This window comes from Bombyx mori, chromosome 10 (assembly GCF_030269925.1).
Source record: "Bombyx mori chromosome 10, ASM3026992v2".
Classification (NCBI taxonomy): Eukaryota; Metazoa; Arthropoda; class Insecta; order Lepidoptera; family Bombycidae; genus Bombyx; species Bombyx mori.
The window spans coordinates 14,233,978-14,252,718 of record NC_085116.1 but is presented as its reverse complement, the minus strand read 5'-3'; the positions used below and the strand labels follow the sequence as shown (position 1 = coordinate 14,252,718).

Here is an 18,741-nt window from a genome sequence, read left to right as displayed (position 1 = left end):
ATATCTGTTTTATGAAAAGGTTTACTGCGTAAGCTGAATTGAGCACACATGAATATTGTACATAAAATGTATGTTATCGTTTCGTAGTAGTAACATAAATTGAACTTTTAATATTTTGTTAAGATAATATTTTAATTATTTGTCAAAAAATAGATTCAGGTGTAGAACGTAGACGTGATGGAATTCTATGATTTTTTCAAACTGTTCTAAAAAAAAGTGGACATTTTATTTATTAATATTATTGCTACAAAAGCACCGCTTAGTATAATTTAAAGGGTGGTACCTTCATTATTAATTAATAGCATCCATGTTATTCTGGCTCCAGTACCACAGTGAATAGAACACTGTCCCACAAGATTTTTCCGGTATATACCTATATATTAATAAAAATATCACTGATTCTCAGTGGATTAAAATAAAAACCTGAAACTCATTAAATAATAAAACTCGCAAAGAAATCAAAGTCATCGTAATCGCTCGTAAGCCATTTCATTTCTTTGATGTAGACGTTTATGGGATTGTAAAACGTTGGAACGTTTTTATTTACCGGTAGACGTTTGTTTTCCGTCAGCAGAAATGTGTTGCCAACTGTACGATTTAGTCCTCGGTTTTGGGGTCAATGTTACAAGGAAATTTTTGAAAGTTTTTATCCCCTTTGTTCGGGGATTGACACATAGCTGTATCGATAGCTGTTTACTCAACTCCTGGTTTTGTAATTAATAGTCGAAGAGTATAAGTAAATAATTGGGTTAAAAAAAATTATAATATATTTTATTTGCTTTAAACACATTTGGGATATTTTATTTTGAGTTGGCTATCTTAGTGTTATATGTAGACTATAGAGTAGCTAGTAACATTGTCGTATTGCCTCATATTTCCAGTTGTTGCGATTTGTACCAAGTCAGGTTTGCGACTTCAGGTTTAAAACGACAGGGGTGGTCCTTTCAATGTTGACAATTTTATGTATGGAATGCATTTTAATGGATTAGTACGTGAACTTTTATGCTTTATTTAACCGGCTCCTGTGGTGGTCGCTTTTATGCAATGAAAAGGGAACAAAACAAATATTATTATGACTTCAGTTTTTTTTTTACTTTATAGATTAGAATACTAAGTATAGCCAATATAGGAAAGGTGGTAGGAATTATTCTGTATAGAATCACCACGTCTTTATTGAATAACCAAAACCATTCTATTCGTGCACCCACTTGCCTTACTCACTAGATATAAAACGTAATGAAAAACATTATCAACGTAGTAAAGGAAGCCCGCCAATTGAGAGGCTTACAATTAAATCATTATCATATTTTGTAGAAACACTACAGGTGCAGACCACTTTGTAAGAGTCGTCCTCGGATGCCCTGCCCTTAAGTGCCCTTATGTACGGCATATGTTCATAATCTTTATAATTATAGTAGAGTTACCTTCTGATTTTTAACACTTTGACTGCCATGTAGGTCACTGGTGCCCTACGCGGCGCATTAAAGTAATTATGTCAATTGCTCTCTTCGATCTTCTCACTAAGGCGCCGGAGTATCTAGTAGACTCTAGGAAAGACGAATCGACGACCTAAAATACTAAAACTTACATTACCAAACAAAAGAAGCAAAACTAGGTAATCCAGGCCCTTAATAACAGATATCGAAATAATTACTTCAGGGCACCACGTAGGGCACTGATACATGATACCTACATGGCAGACAACGACAAATTAGTTCTGATTATTTAAACTGACCCTTGACGACATGAGAAGAAAGATTCTATCAATTAACAATTGAGAATAGTTCTGTCGACTAGCTCTTGTGTGTTTGGTACGTTAACACTGGTACCGAATCTGGATTGGTGCTACTCCTAACTCTTGTGGATTTAAAATTATAAATGGTGTTTATTTAGTTTAAAGCCTGTTAGTAAGATTTGGAGTTTTGCAAGTACCAGAGCCCGTAAACATCAGACGAAAATGCCGCTGTCTAGACCTTCGGTTGAAGTCGAGAGGAAGACTTTTTGAGCCTATGTATGAAATCCGAGAGGGGTCTCAGATCATTCAGTAACAGACTAGCTATAGAAGATTTTTGAGATATTATTACTAGTTAGTTTAATGCAAATTCGGAGCCGTACTAGGTGTAATATAATCTTAAAATTCTCATAATATCACATACATTTGAATGGTACTTACGTCATCTCTCGTACGGTACTTATGAAGAAATCGGATAAGCGTGGTCAAAGTTATTTGCACGTTTTGTACGAGTTGTAGTATCAATTGATGATAATTCAATAGATGTGGTTGTTAATGGATTTTTTTGGTAAACCTATTTATTCTTATGGAATTTTTTTTTTGGTGATGGTAGAACTATTTTAAGTATGTGTCAATTGATGATCATGCGCGATTTATGTGTTTTGAATAAAATGCTGCATTTGGAGTAAGAATATATAAAGTCCGATAAGAGTAAGAGAGTCTATATTGTGAATATAGTCTGGAGAAACATATCAAAGCGTATACATTCTATGATATATCTGTCTATTAATCAGTAGATACGCATATGGATTCTCGATTACTAGAACTACTGCATTATTTTTCCATCGAACCTGGTACCCTTACTTTTGGGTCTAGTTAACTTCTAGCACTCAACAAACTCTTACCTACATTGAAAAATTGTCTCGTTGGTTGGAATGCAAAGCAAGTTAATTTATGAAGTCAATTAATTAAAACGAAGTTAAGTATCCAATAAGATTAAAAATTATGGTAAGCACTTACTTAAGATTTTTATGGTTCGAGAGTTTTATCGTCCACTCCAAAGGCGGTATTAAACAGTAAATACTCGTTTGCTTCATTATCAAAATGGTTTATCTAATTCAATGTTTTACTTTATTGTAACGTATTATAATTCTGACTTGGCTTAATTGAAAAAATGTAATGTCAATATAATCACATTCTTTTGTCGATAAATCCCCATCATTATTTGTACTGCTTGCGTATCTAAATAAACCTAAAATGATTACACGTGTACAAATGAGGCCGTCAGCACAAAATTGGCCTAAACTACAATTTTTCGTATTCGTGCTTAAATATTGCAATTTATTTAAAAAAATATAAAATTTTGTTCCAAAACTGGCCTATCCCTAGTTTCACTCACAGACAACAGATGGCTTGGTAAACGTTATTTTGGCGTGCATTGTTTTTGCTTACGAAGCATTGTGAATGTAAATTTAAACCTCATCTCCGTAAGAGGCTTCGTAACTCTCCGTACTCCGTAAGAGGCTATGGTAAGATTAGGTCACTTTTACGCTGACAGCCTCAAAAACAATGTCGTAAACATTTAGTGAGCACGTTTTATTGATGTAAATGGTAAATGTAGTTCAAGTGACGCATTATTCAGAAAGCATTTTGTATTATAGTGCTTTAAACCCTCGTGATACGGTATTAATTATCAACTTTCTGCCTATTTCTGCCTCGAAGCAATCGTGTGTTTCGGTTTGAAATGCCGCGGTAGGTAGCCCATGCCTATCTACGCCAATTTTCTGTACATAACTTCTTAATACAATTAGTGTGAGATGTTATGCTCTAATTACATTAATCATATGCTCAGTAATTTTGAACATCAGTGAAGTCGAACATTTTAATTTCCAGCGCAGGTGACAAATACTCTGAATAGTCTCCTAATTATCACAATAGCTTGCATTGTTGTCAACTATATAATAGCCAATTAGATAGTAACTGAAAATCGTTGCAGTAAATAGAATATGAGTATATTGACTACTATGGATTTTGGTGTCTATTTGTCAACTGCAATGGTTGAAGTTATTAAGATGTTTATTTGTTTAGGAGATTACTTGGTAGTAGTTTTTTGTGGCTTAGCTTGGTGGTAGTAATTTCCATTTGTATGTACCAGCAATAATGACTTTAATTGCTCACACGCTGTTTAGTACAGGATATTCCTTAATTATAAAATTTAAATTAATTAATTAAAAAAATATATTGAAAATTATTTTACTATCGTAACATTCTCGAAATATCCACGCCAAGCTCTCAATTGAGGCGTGAGGAGGGTCATCGATCACATATCCCTAAATGGGGAGAAATGTTTGCGTACTGACCGGCGACCTTTCGTCACGAGATTTGCTTTCCATTTCACATGTGGAGTCGAGACGTTAGCAACTTTGTTGATTAACGTTAAACGTATCGATGTTTTATTGAAATATTCATTAAGGACGTTGCATGTTCATTTCATGGGACGAATAAATCGGTTGTGTTTCTAAACCAGTTTTATTACAAAACGTACCTAAATAAATATTATCGCCTGGCATCTTATAATTTTGTATTTTTATCGGTCTGACCTGTATAGGTGTGGATGTAACGAAATCATTTAATTAAGTATAACCCACTTCATTGTGGGTAGCACAAGGTAGCAAGCAGTTCCTTATCGACTTTATGAAACTGGAAGGCGGTTAACGTAACTTTCCAATGACTAATAGTGAACTTATCGAGTTCAAACGAATGTGCCCATCATTAGATTTATCGTAGAAACTATTAATCAAAAGTAAAAAAACCTCTTATTTCAATTTTTAAAACCTCTGGAATAATGCCGCTATCTTTTCTGTTGGCAGACAGACTCCTGTTACCAGAATTTGAGTGCCACCATCGACTTATCGTACTTATCTGTACAATTTCACACTATACTCTAAGACTTTAACCAAGCAATTTAATAAATTATCCGTGTTTGCATTTTATTCTTGTTTTGTCTTCGCACATATCAAATGTTTTGCTTTCGATTTATCTCCCTACTGGTATAGAGTTCAGAAACTTTATCTCTAATACGATCTATAATGGTTATAACAATAATGACCTTCCACGTTCTGGTGCCACTATCATTTCGGTCGGAGCGTGCTTGTGTATTTATTAACCGCTACCGTTTACAATCTTAAGGTCATAGCTTTGCCCTAACGTATTATTAGTTCCCATTACATATTATTTTGTTAACTATGTCCGGGTATCAAGTTGTTTCGCGTTTTTAATAGCAGGTATAGATCAGATGTAGTAAGAAAAGATTTTCCTTCGTAATTTTTCGGGAAAAGTTCGTATTTATCGTGCTCTCTCAAACAGCTTCAGTACCCATCTTAGAGCCGTAGTAGGGGTAAGTCGCATCAGCAGACCAATATATATTGGAGTGGATAATACGCAATTCAAATATTAGCTATAGGTTTAATCATATTTTCAGATTATTACTTATACGAGGACTATTTTTATGTGAGTCTATTGAAAATGACAATGACAGATGAAAAATGTAGCAATGTCTAGGAATTCTTTATGAACTGAGATTGAGACTTAAATGTTGGCATCACAAATAAAATAAGAAATATTCGTAATATATGATTTTCAAGTGTCATGAATTTGTACTATACGAATAGGGAGTTTATTCTTGTGAGTCGTGGTGATCGTTCAGATAGTGGGGTCTTTGAGCATCAATAACCACATGCATGAGGTGAACTCTAAGCTCGTCCGAACTTTTTATATCCATTAATATTATTTCTTAATAATAAAGATTGGAATCGGTTTTCTTGTTATCCAAATAATCTTGTTATAAATGAACTTGGCATTTGTGCTATCGGCGAAGGTCAAAATAGTGCACTTATTTATTGATAAATCATCAACTTGTCTTTGGTAGACATCAGATATAATGATCCGCTGATGTTAATTACGTCGTTAAGTAGAAAAGGGATGATTTTTAATGAACTTCCAAAAAAAAATTTTGCGGAAATTCACCATTCCGACCGTCTGTCTTTTTTGTGTGTGTCTTTTTAACTGTTTGCCGTAACAAATTATGTTGGTTCTTTATTTTTTGGAGACGTTTCCAGACAAGAAGTTAAGAACTGTTTCTATTACTTGACAACAAAGACTGATTTTTCTGACTGACTAGTTCTACTGCCTTGCTATTGCTGAGTTTGGTAAGACTTACTCCGAGCTCGGAAACTAAACTTTCATATAGTTCATCTAAAATTTTAATAGTGTTGTTTGTTTCTTTCTTATTTTATTAATTCTTTTTAGTGAATTAATTTGATTTTAACTCTTTAAATTTGTTATTTGATTATTTATATTTTAACATTTCCTCATCTTTCGTGATTTCTTTAACTTAAAATCTACGAACCAATGGAATGATGCTTTTACGAATTGACCCTTACTGATAGCATTTGAAACACCGTCTATGTTTATAACTTAGATTCGTTCCTAATATTTTATTCAAAACATTGACATTATCTAAGAAACTCTATATTACAACTTTATCAAAATCAATAAAGTCATAAAATCAGTACCTCCAAAGCGATTTTGTTTGGAAGGATGGCCTTTATTACTAAAAGTAACCTCATGTTTTGAGGTGGATGGCATTCTCGTTCTGGCTTCTAAGATCATATTATGCTTTAAAAATATTCAAACCGAAGCTACTAGTCCACGTTTTTGGCGGGAAACGTGATAAGTAACCCACAATGTTACTTTAATATGTGGGAACTTCAGAGCTCTCATTACAACGAAACGTCTTATTAAAAATCTTTAATGTATTCTCGTAAATCGAATTTACTGACGAAACCGATCAAACATAAAATTACTTAAAAAACGAATCACATACATACACGAGTTTATCTATTATAATTTACATTTTAATCGTCCCGGAAGTTTTTGATATCCACAGTAGTTACTAGATACGTAAACGAGAAATAACGGCACATAAATTATAATAACATCAATAAAAATACATAAACAACGATTGTTTATTTAATGAATCTGTACAACACGACCACATCACTCGTTCGATTCGATCGATGTTTTTTTGAATCGATAACATTGAACTACAACACGTCGTAAAACGTTGTGAACACGTTATGTATCGCGTAATGCGACCTCTGATCGATTGTTTTAATGAATCGATTCTCGTATCGACTTACGAATGATTCGTGAGTTGAGCAATAGTTTAAAATAAGAATTGGTATTGCAATTAACATATTCACTTTGTTATACAAATGAATAGGGCCATATGGTCGGACATGTGTGACGTGAAAACCAATTTTGAAATTGGAATCATATTATAGTTTTTTTTTTTATTGAACAAAAGAATCTTAATGGTTCTTCCTGAATCTAAAGGGAAAAAACCGTATGGTTCTGATGTTGAGGCATAGCCATTGGTTTCTTCATTAATTCCGGTCTCAATGAGTCAGATCGACGTAATTTCTTCAGTGCGACGCGTAGGACACTGGTGAATGGTGACTTTCATGGCACTCAAAAGGTTAAATATGTTGAGATGCGTATAGCTTAGTAAGTATAGGGCCTATGATAATGCACGTACCTTATATAAAATTCATCTAAAACATCCCATTTGGAGGTGGGCCATGGCATTCCTTAAGGTTGAAGGAGTTGAAAATGGTACTTGAGTCAGTAAAGATACGTACTTTGAGCCCCCGTTTCGGTCCCGAAGTGATCCTTCTTTCTCATCTATCCTGTGTATATACTTTGATTAATGTTTCAAGGTATGAACTATGAGTTTTAAGCTAATGTAACAAAAATTATAAATAGGCAGGTTGGTGGTATAAGGCATAGACACCTGCATGTGCGGGCTCAGCACGCAGTACCACCAGTGACAAGAAATTGAGGAGTCCCCAGTCATAGCGGAGGACCATTAGCTACGTTGACCACTCATCCTCAAATGGGCCGTATGCTCCGATGCCTATAAGGGCATTTCAAAAAAAAACGTAACCAAAACCCAAAAAAATATCGTGTAAGTATTATATAAACGGTACCTGAGTGATGAATTAAAACTTGAAGCCCTTGGACTTATCTTGTGATATTTCGGTGACACAAATTAAACAGTTGTAATACTCTTATACGTTTACCGCCATAAACTTCAATAAAATGTGTACACGCTTAAAATAATAATGTTTAAAATGAGTCTGTAATAAGATCGATAAATTAATCCTCATTTTCGATAAAATAACCGTTTTTAAGATAATTACGTGATATGGGTAACGTTATTTGTCCGGTTAAGTACATCGACCTTATTAATTGTATGAGATAGAGAAAAAAAGCATTAACGAATGTAATGTTTTTATGTATTTTATTCACAGTAATGGCGATATTGAGACCTATGTTTACTTTTAGATGAACATTTTCTTAATTCAGGTTATGATAGTAATACTATTCAAAATGACTTGCAACCCGCTCAGAGTAGGCCAGTAATAAAAAAATTAAGACAAAATAATAAAAAAGCTTCCGATACCGGGAATCGAACCCGAGCCTCCTGGGTGAGAGCCAGGTATCCTAGCCACTAGACCATATCGGATATTGCTATTTATGTGGAATATATGAAAGTAGTTCGAATTATTTGTCGATGCAATAAAATCTTTTTAAATCGCTTATTGATTGACATCTTACAAATAATGAAAAATAGAATTGGTGACAACCGTGAAATGACTAAGTTTGCACGAGATGTCCAGCAGTGGTCAAGATATTTTTTTTGGGATGGCGCGATACCAGGTACCTTTCCATATTCAGCGGGACAAGTGAGCGAACTTGACACATTGACTGCCATGTAGGTCACCAGTGACCTACGCGGCGCACTGAGGTAATTACGTCGATTTCCTAACTTTGAATTCTTTTGTTTTTAATGTATGCTCTAGTCTATCAGGTCTCTTAGAAATAGATTCATTCTGAGTATCTTCGGATTCGTATTTCCCGAGAGTCTGCCGGACATTCCGGCGCTTTAGTAACAACAGAAATCGACATAATTACTTCAATTAGGACACTGGTGACCGACATACATGATAGTCAAAGGGTTAAGGGCTCAACCAGGAAAGAAAAGTTTGCTGACACTCAAGATGTTAATGATGTCCGTCCCTCATCTATATTTTAATATTATAAAGCTGAAGAGTTTGTTTGTTTGAACGCGCTAATCTCAGGATTTACTGGTCCGATTTGAAATTCTTTCAGTGTTAGATAGCCCATTTATCAAGGAAGGCTATAGGCTATATAACATCACACTAAGACTAATGAAAGCGGAGCACCAATAAACAATGTTTCAAAATCGGGGTTTTAATCCCTTTTGAGAGCTTCCACTGCGTGCGCTGTGGAAACTGTTAAAATTTCGCTAAATTACTTTACTGTCTGAGAGTCTTCTCTGTATCTGTATCTGTCTAATGTATGAGAGTCTCTTTTGAAGTCGGTTAAAAATCGTGATTTTGGTACCTTAAATAGTTCTTTAAGATTCTATTATTAAAAAATATTTTCACTTTCTACGTAAATGAAGAGGCGGGTAAAATTTTGCGTTATACCAAAGTAACTATTCCACGCGGACGAAATCGCGGGCAAAAGCTAGTAGTATGTATAATATTATAGCAGTGCCCGTAACCAATGATGTTTATTGCGATGATTGCAAAAAATAATTTGATTTTATTTAGATTTTAGGCTTATTTGTAGGTACATTGATTATGAAACATGTACCATGCCGCAAGCAACAATGCCATCCGACCTGAAGTACAGGCTAACCGCTATCCTAGTAATCCCGTAATAATACTTGGACCTTGTCTCTCAAAGTGGGCGGCAGAATTCACTCTGTGATATTTACATACGGTATATAGATATGTATGTACTTATATAAGATCCCGATGATATGCATAATAAATTGAACGTGTTCAGTTACGTGCCAACAATGCTGCTATAAACTTGGGCGCGGGACGTAGATAAGACGTTATTTCGATATAACATCGACGCTGATGATTGATAAACGCAGCGTCTGCGCTCCCATTGTGGTCCCGTGGTCGCGGCTCAGCTACTTGCACTGGGCAGCACTAATCTGGCGCGTGATTCATGTAAAATAATTTGTTGCGTTCTGTACGCTTGGTCCGTATTTTTTAACGTTCTCGATAGCGTAAAAGTTAACTAAAATTTGTATGGAGTTGGAACGTTTTCCTACGTTTGCCGCTAGGGGCGCTGTTTCAACGGCATACAAAGGAGACCGAAAATCGTGGGCCAAAAATGTAATAACTTGGAATGTAGTCTAAAAAATTTGTCATATTTTTTTATATAAGAATATAAAAAATCACCTCAATCCTCTTTCTAGGACCGGAGAAAAATGAGAAAGTTAGTTTTTGTCGGTATAACGGTGTGATCGATTTAATTAATCGATTATGTACAGGATTATAAAAAGAAAAACATTGCACTAGGTAATTAATGCAAAGTAATTAAATGAGCGATTTATACTTGTTGTATACAAGTGCGGTATGCGCCGGATTTAATTGCGATTATATACATAAATGAAGAAAAAGTCTATTATTACTTAGCAAAGTAATATGATTATCGATTTCAAATCGATTAAAATCGATTGTATTTTTGATGACAGCTTTGACAGTAAGCTGACATGACGTTTGTTCATAGATTATACAATTATTTTTTGGCGCTTGTTGGTTTTTTCTGCTCTACTCGTTTTGTATCTTCGACGCATTTTGAGTGTGTATCTATCGGGCTGTTTTTATATTTTCAACGATCACTGCTTTATTATTACGGATTCCAACTCTGCCAGCCTTTTACGACAATTGCTTCTACACTGGACACCGAAGATCGCTCACACGTTTGACTTGAAATTGTTGCATTGGATACTGTTGAAATTATGGATCGCTGTGTGAATTGTGGGATAGCAATTCCATATTCCATACCTGATATATATCATTGATATTCATTCATAATATGACATTTAAAAGATGGATGGATGGAAATGGATATAATAAACATTTACTTATGCTTAAATAAGTTATTATTCAGCTCTTTTAAAGAGATTGTAACATAACCTAACTTTTACTAAATCTATTAACTCGGCTCTCAGATTGAGAAAACTTTTATAATTTTCAGCAAGGTACTGATAAATCTGAATCTATTAATTCATATTAGTTTCATCACGTTACATTCGGGCCCAAAAATGTATGTAATCGTTTCAGTCTCCTTTTAGTTACTTTTACTCTATCGAAAACGTTATAAAACTCGCACTAAGCACACTGTACGCTGACGCTGACATAGCCGGTGATGCTGACATGCTCTCCCTAAATCATCAGCTTAGGTAGGAAAAACAAATCATTTTAAAATTAAATATAACTAACTACATTCTATAAACAAAACTAACTACAGATGTTGTTGATTTTTTGTATGTAAATTCGCATGGTCTCATGTCGCTTCGATTACATATATGTACATATAATATAATATAATAATAAAAACATACGAAAGAAAACGAAGGCCACCGTTAGTTTATAACCGACTACAAAAAATGGGAGAGTTTCTCTATTCGAACCGATTTGTATGATTCTTTTTTATTTGAAAGCTGGTGCTTTCATTATGCTCCCGTTTAAATTTAATAAAGATCTTACCAAGAGCTTCTGAGTTATCCTTATAGTAATATAAAAAAATCCTTATAGTAATATAAAAAATATTTGTAATGCATATTTAATTGACTTCGGCCACATTGATATCCACATTTTGTTTTATAAAATACATTTTTTAAATTTCCAGTCAAGCCGCCATTCAAAATACATTCATTCGACAACGTTTTTTGTATTTACCAGATTCACACATTTCATTCATTGATACATTCTTGTTTCATACCGCGTTCGTAACTAGAAGTTTGTGTAAAGAAAAATATGTTTAAAATATTAAAGCTGAAATACTTCTCAGGGCTTAAATACAAAAAGGGCAATAATGAATTGACAAGCAATAAAATTTAAAAATACAAAATGAATTCCGATACCGGGAATCGAACCCGAGCCTCCTGGGTGAGAGCCAGGTATCCTAGCCACTAGACCATATCGGATGTTGTAGTGAGTCTTAAAATTTTGCAACTGCTTCAGCTTTTCTTTTACTTTTTAATATAATAGGAAATTCATTTAGAATTAAAATCGAATACTGTATGATGATATTATAGAGAATCCTTTTGTTCTAAAAGGATTCACTACTCTACTCGACCTATTTGTTTTCTTTTTGGTTCTATTCATTATTCTCAGGGGAATGTTTATATGAAATCATATTTTTGGAAATCCACGGGATTTTTTTCATATAATTAGCGAAAGTCAAGGCGGTGCGTTGCCGGGTTTCACCGGTAGTAGCTATCTGCGAATGAAGTAACGTAATATACAGTTTGTTCAATATTAAATACTAGCTTTTGCCCGCGACTTCGTCCGCGTGGAATAGTTAGTTTGGCATAACGCTAAATTTTACTTAGAAGACTTCATTTACAGCACTCAGGATTTGAACTTCATTATTGAACCGGTAGATGGCGTTGAAGAAGCTAGATTTTGAGATTTTTTGACAAACAATTTTTTAATTTTTCGTAAAAAATAATTATTTTTTTCTTAATAAAAAGTCTCCTATGTTACTTCTAATACCTCCAAGAATATGTGTACAAAGTTTCATGATGATCGGTTGAGTAGTTTTCCCGTGAAAGCGTAACAAACAAACTTACATTCACATTTATATATTAGTAGGGATTTTTAATTTTTTTTTTTTTCTAAATTATAATCTTGTTTCTATTGTATATACGTGAATTCGTTTAAGTTCATAAAACTCGCACATTTCGTGTTCGTGAACAACTAAAAGCGTTTGGTTTTGAACTAAACCCTCCCCTGTTTGATCACACAATTAATCTGACCCAGTTGTCCGTAAGCGGACCGGATCGCAGAAAATTTCGCATTTCCGCGTGAGTTCATACGGTATTCTATTTTTGTTGTTCAAATTGTCAATGCGTCGCTTCACGCTGCTTCAAATTCGTGGTTTCATAAGTAGTACCTACTCGCGGAGTAAGCCGTACTCGCCCGCTCCGCTGGGCATTTAAAATTAACATTATTATTTATTGTCATTATTATTAGAGAGTCCAACACTCATATAAATATTAGCCTATCCATTAAGTACATGTATTTTCTACATGGATATCAAGTTTTAAGTCAATCGGGTGCATGGTTCAGTAGTCATAACGGATCATCCGTAAAAACCACTGTAGATTTATATATTAGTATAGATTATGACCTCAAATAGTATACCAAATCTATGGAAAGAAATGAGTACTGCTTAGGCAAGCTGATACTGTCAGAGGCTCTATAAAATCGTTTTTATAACATGAAACAATAATGTTCATCAACCTCGTTTGACTATAAATTCTCGTAAAACGCGATAAAAGTTACTACCATAGAATTATCAATGCCAAGGGATCAGCCAAGCTGCTTACCTTCGACGACTCCTTGCAAACGCCGTTTAAATAATGAAACATGTCATATAGCCAACAAAAATGTGGCTGAAAGGCAGAGGTTTCAAGAAGTACGCGTGAATTCTTCCTCATCTCGCTGAATATACCAATCATCATTCTCCTGCCCTTCTCCCAGTCACCTGGGGTCGGCGCGACATGTTTTCTCCTTCCATACTGTATCATATACCATTTCTGCGTCTTTCACGCAATCCAACCATTTTTTCTCAAGTCTACCTCTATAAATATACCAATATCGTCATTAAAAATCACTAAGTACGTATTAAACTATCCATTGACATTCAAGTTATCTATATATTAATACGTGAAGCAAAAACTTTGTATCCCTTTTTTCGACAATTGCGCGGACGGAGCAGTATGAAATTTCCCACACTTATAAAGAATATAGAGAAGGACTGCAGAATGTTAATTTTTTTTTAAATTATTCATAAAAATACATTAAATCAATAAAGAAAACATTACACACACTAGCATGTATTTGACACACACACACACATACTCTTTATTTATTGTCAGACCTTTGTTATTGCTTAAAGTCTGTAGTAAAATTGAGAATAAGTTAAAATTGTTTAGCTTTCTTGGCGAAATCTGCGACTATAGAAATATAATAGTCTTTGAGAATAGAACCATAATAATTTCAACTAATTATAGTCGAATTTCGACTACTGCGGGACCACTAGTTTAAATTAATATGCAAATACTATGAAATTAATTTGGTTGCAGACGAATGCGCCCGTACTGCACTTTCTTGGTATAATAACGTTAAAATATTGCCCCAACACGCTTCGATAAGTGCGTAGGCAGTGCGTGCGCACAGCGCTCATTAAAATCTATCTAAAACCGTTTTGAATTTTCGAACGCTTACACGCCGAGAGGTTAGTTTTCCCATAAAACACCACGAACGTTAGCTGAAAATAGTAATAACGACGAGAGCCTAAATGAAAACGTATTCAACAGCGGTAGTGACGCGATCGTTGCACAACGTAACGTACAACGGCGGATCCAGGGGGGGTCATGGGGGTCATGACCCTCCCCCCCCCCCCCCCCTTGAGCTGGTTCCAGGACTTAGGTGGACCACTAATTGAACATAATGATTTTTACTTGTATCTATTGTTATCAAAATTAAATTATAAATTCTTGATTTCACCACGACTATGTGACCCCCTACTGGCGCCAAAGCTGGATCCGCCCTTGGTAACGTAGCAATTTAACGTAACAGAGAATTACATATCAACAGACGCTACGTACAATGTTAACGTATGTAGGTACGTTCTTATGTAAATAAAACCCCAGGACGTGTTGTATTCAAATAACATTAACGCCGGACTCACTAAATGCGCGTACCGACACGCATAGTTTACATTACCTTAACACAAACCGTCTATATAAATAAAACGCTATCACTTTAGCTGAAATACAACGTAAACAGTTTTTTTTTTCTTTCATCTACATGTTATATATTATTTTCAATAGATTTTGTTGAGCTGTCATTGTAGAAAAATAGTGAACCAATAGTTTGGTTTTTGTCCCATTAGAAAGACGTGTATTGAAAATACTGAAACAAGCAATAGAAATAATAATTAAAAATACATTTTGTGCATTAGAATCTGTTAAAATAGTTTACTTAACAATAAATTGAAAATGTATAACGAAAAATATGCTGTGTTACTTTGATGTTTAAGAAGCTAATTACACGTCATATGCATTATCGTATCTTCAAGGCAAAGATTAACAGCAATATATCCATTAGAGTAAGGGAGCACAGCACGAGCTTCAAAGACGACAGGGTTTATTTTATTGAGTGCACGAGCTCACGGTCTATCTGGTGGTAGATACTTACCAGAGCTCATGGTCGTTACTTAACGCATCACCTTAGGCTCTACTATGGAATAATTTAGTGGGAAGATTTTAACTTTAACGGTAGGCAGCGGCTTGGCTCTGCCCCTGGCATTGCTGACGTCCGTGGGCGACGGTAACCACTGACCATCCAGTGGGCCGTATGCTCGTCTGCCTACAAGGGCAATAAAAAAATAAAAATCCATGATGAACAGCTATTAAATGAGATAGGAATAAAGGATCGCATCATCATCATCATAAAGGATTTTGTTACAAAAACTTCAGGATAGAAGTACCCATCGTTTCACAAAGAAATTATGTCTATTCAAAGAATGAAATAATAAAGGCCCCAATTCGATAGAAAACATAATTCAATTGCCAGTGCTAAGTAAGTTAACTGACCTTTAGACGACGACGACTTTCATGACGACTAAAATACCAATTTAAACAAATTGCCAGATATCAAGATTTTGTTAGTTGTCTGTGTTAGTATTATAAAGAATTCATTTTCTAACAAATAACTAGATGGTAGAATATATGGTTACCTGTGAGCACAGTAACCGTAGATTATTCGGAATGTCGTCAGTTAGATAAAAGTTTGTAACGCGAAATTAAACCGTAAAATTGGTTTTCATCATCTCTGACTTCTATCCTAAAACAGACTTTGGATATCGATATGGAATTACGGTATTATATTAATCTATTAGAGAACTTCACGAAGAAGACACTACTTTTCAGTGGTGGTAAGACCTCTTGGGAGTCCGCACAAGTAGGTACCACCACCCCCCTTATTTCCGCCGTGAAGCAGTAATGCGTTTCGGTTCGAAGGGTGGGGCAGCCGTTGTAACTATACTGAGACCTTAGAACTTATATCTCAAGGTGTGTGGCGCATTTACGTTGTAGATGTCTATGGGCTCCAGTAACCACTTAACACCAGGTAGGCTGTGAGCTCATCCATCCAACTAAGCAATAAAAAAAAAACTTTTTTAGATTTTTAATCGCAAGAATTTCTCTCCAAGTATTTCTTTGTTATTAGCGTCGAGATTTCTCGAACGAAAGAATTAAAGAAACCGCGAGAACAGCTCGGAATGAGCGGCCGCGTCACAGTCGACAGCTGCCTCGATATCGTAAATATCCATAAACATCGAATTAAACGTCAAATGTATTCGACATTGTACAAATAGACGGGACTTGTCAGTCGCTTTACACGATCTGGAACATCGCCGAATGATACTGAAGACTAGGAATGTTATTGGTAAAAACGCATTTTTAAAATTTTACATGACACGTATAGCATTTAGGACATGTGTCAATGATTATAATCTATAGGGCTATCTGGTTTTAGAAGTATATTGCGTCCTTGTAGAAAATATCATAGACGACTGTCTTGAAAAATGTGTGTTGCGAAATCAAGCATATTTTAAATCAACAAATTTTAAAGAATTGAATTCTGTGTCTGTTTCATGCTAGTCGTATTTATTTCCGATGTCAGGCCCATGTGTAAGTACATTACAATTTTTAACATAATAGATTAGAATAGAGCCGGATCGCATTCGTTGCCAAAATTCTGGCTCTTATGAACATTGGTTGTTACAGGTGATTCATTGCCACAAATTATTTTTTGTAACAACGCTCTACACTAGCGCCTGTAAGGTATGTATGTAATACCTATAGTTTTTTGTTTCATGGTGCATTAAAACAAATTCTTTGGTGCAACCCTCAATTGGCGTAAGCCCAAAGAGCGTTGCTTTATAGCTGCATAATTGCATCGATTTGGCTTTCAACTTTGGCTTGATACTTGTGTTATTAAAGATTATCATATCTCTTTGGTTGACTGAATGACAAATGAGATGCTGCAAGTTGGAGTCGCCCACGTGTCGTTATCGTTGCTCTAGTACATACCGGCTTAGCAAATACAGAAAACACCTGTCCAGGTGGGCGGCACGGCCAGGGTCGCTGCGAAATTCTCCAAATAACAACGTATTACGTAAACATAAGCTTATTGTGAAATATTAAAATTGGTATGTCGAATGAGTTGTTCATAAAAATGTAATTGAGACTTCCACCGCTTAAAACTGGAAGAGTGTCTGCTTATCGATATCCGCATAAAAAGACACCATTAATAAAGTATAAAAGTGTGTAGATATGTTGAAGGAGAAGTCGAAGTTCATTAACGGTAGTCTCAAAGGAACAGGATAAGTCAGATCATTAAGTCTAGGGCATGACTAGCAACCGTTAAACTCTGTTTCCGGCGCGTCCCGGTACAGTCATTAGTTTTGGCATACCACGACGTCGTGCAAAATTCTACGACCCCTTGTCTGTATGAATTTAAAAATAATCCCGGTGCGCCAGTGGCTGTGGCGGTGTGGCAGACCGCGGACGGCGCGGGCGCGCGTTCCGCGATGAGCGCCCGCCCTGTGCGACGTTTGCGATACCTACACGGCTACTCCGCGAACCGCGCTCTCCGGTGAACCCTACACCACGTTTTGTTGACAAAGTCGTTTTAAATCCGCGTGTGTTAATCTAAAAAAAAAACGTGTTCGTGTGAGTGATCTAGATGGTTCCTTGAAACCATGTGACATTATTTATCAGTTCAATCAATTCTAGGGTCTATTTAAGCACAGATAGTCGGATAAAATTTAAAAATATGTTAATTGTAGTCCATTTGAGACAGTCGCCAAATTCAACGATTTTTCCACAGAAACTTATTAGTCAGTTTTCAGGATTTAACGAGCGTCGTCGCAGTTCGCTACAAGATTTATTTACATATTTTTGCTTCCCAAATCCCTTTAAAAACAGTGCAATATGACGAAAAGTGAATCAGTTTATGATATTTTTGAATCATCCAATTATAGTGTCCATGCAAAAAGACAAACTCCTATACAGAAATGCTCAGACGTCTAAGCATGCCACTAATGTTCACGTCTAAATCTTCCTTTTGTCTTCTATCGTTTTAATATCTATACATTATCATTCACACGTCGCAGTATCTTCGGGCTTCAATTGAATGAGATTACAATAGAACTAATAAAGTTATTCATACGTTTTTTCGCGCCTGACAAGTATGGTATTTATCTAGAAAGATTTCACCATTGATTTTACAATGGTTCTCATGCGTGGCCAATCTTACCGTACATTAATGCTAACGTCTCATTAGTGTCTTCGTTGTGCTAGCGGATTGTTATTGGCAAGTCTATTTTTAAAACATGAGAAGATCTAAATTCGTACAAGTTCACGTGTGACGCTTTTAGTACATGTCTGAGTTTCGAGTCATTGTTTTAAGTCGTAAATTGCAGCATACGATACGCTGATTACTGATTTCGAAGAAGTGCATATATCAAAATAATAATCATTACCCGCCCACCTGGTCACGATCGTATTGTTTTAATATAAATTATCAATTTTCATATTAATCTTAATACTTATTGTGCTTAACTACTATCTTATTTGTAGATGATGGATAGTCGTCTTAGAGATTCCGTTTAATAAATAAGGCGATTTAAAATTTCATGAACGACATTCCGTTTTTTCTTTTCAAAGACGTCTTTCACCTTATTTCTTGTGATAAATGATTTTAAAGAACGGTCATTAAATCTATTTGTTATGCAGAAGAGATCTGTGCCAAGAT

General features: G+C 35.2%; 1 protein-coding gene and 2 non-coding genes across 10 annotated transcripts in view; 1 reads left to right on the top strand and 2 right to left on the bottom strand.

The window, feature by feature from the left end:
* The window catches only part of LOC101741553 (rho GTPase-activating protein 21), a 453,498-nt gene that overhangs the window by 18,236 nt on the left and 416,521 nt on the right, over window positions 1–18,741 (top strand). For 6 of the 8 annotated variants that reach the window (XM_038013525.2, XM_062670700.1, XM_038013528.2 and 3 more), the window contains exon 1: window positions 17,477–17,657. The exons of the other annotated variants lie outside the window; for them this stretch is intronic. The gene's annotated coding sequence lies outside the window, so the exon portion shown is untranslated. Of the gene's footprint in view, window positions 1–17,476; window positions 17,658–18,741 lie in introns of those variants that run through there. 8 annotated transcript variants of the gene reach the window in all.
* TRNAE-CUC (transfer RNA glutamic acid (anticodon CUC)) lies at window positions 8,250–8,321 on the bottom strand. Its single transcript has one exon. It is a non-coding gene; the product is annotated as a tRNA-Glu (tRNA).
* On the bottom strand, window positions 11,763–11,834 carry TRNAE-CUC (transfer RNA glutamic acid (anticodon CUC)). The gene has a single exon. It is a non-coding gene; the product is annotated as a tRNA-Glu (tRNA).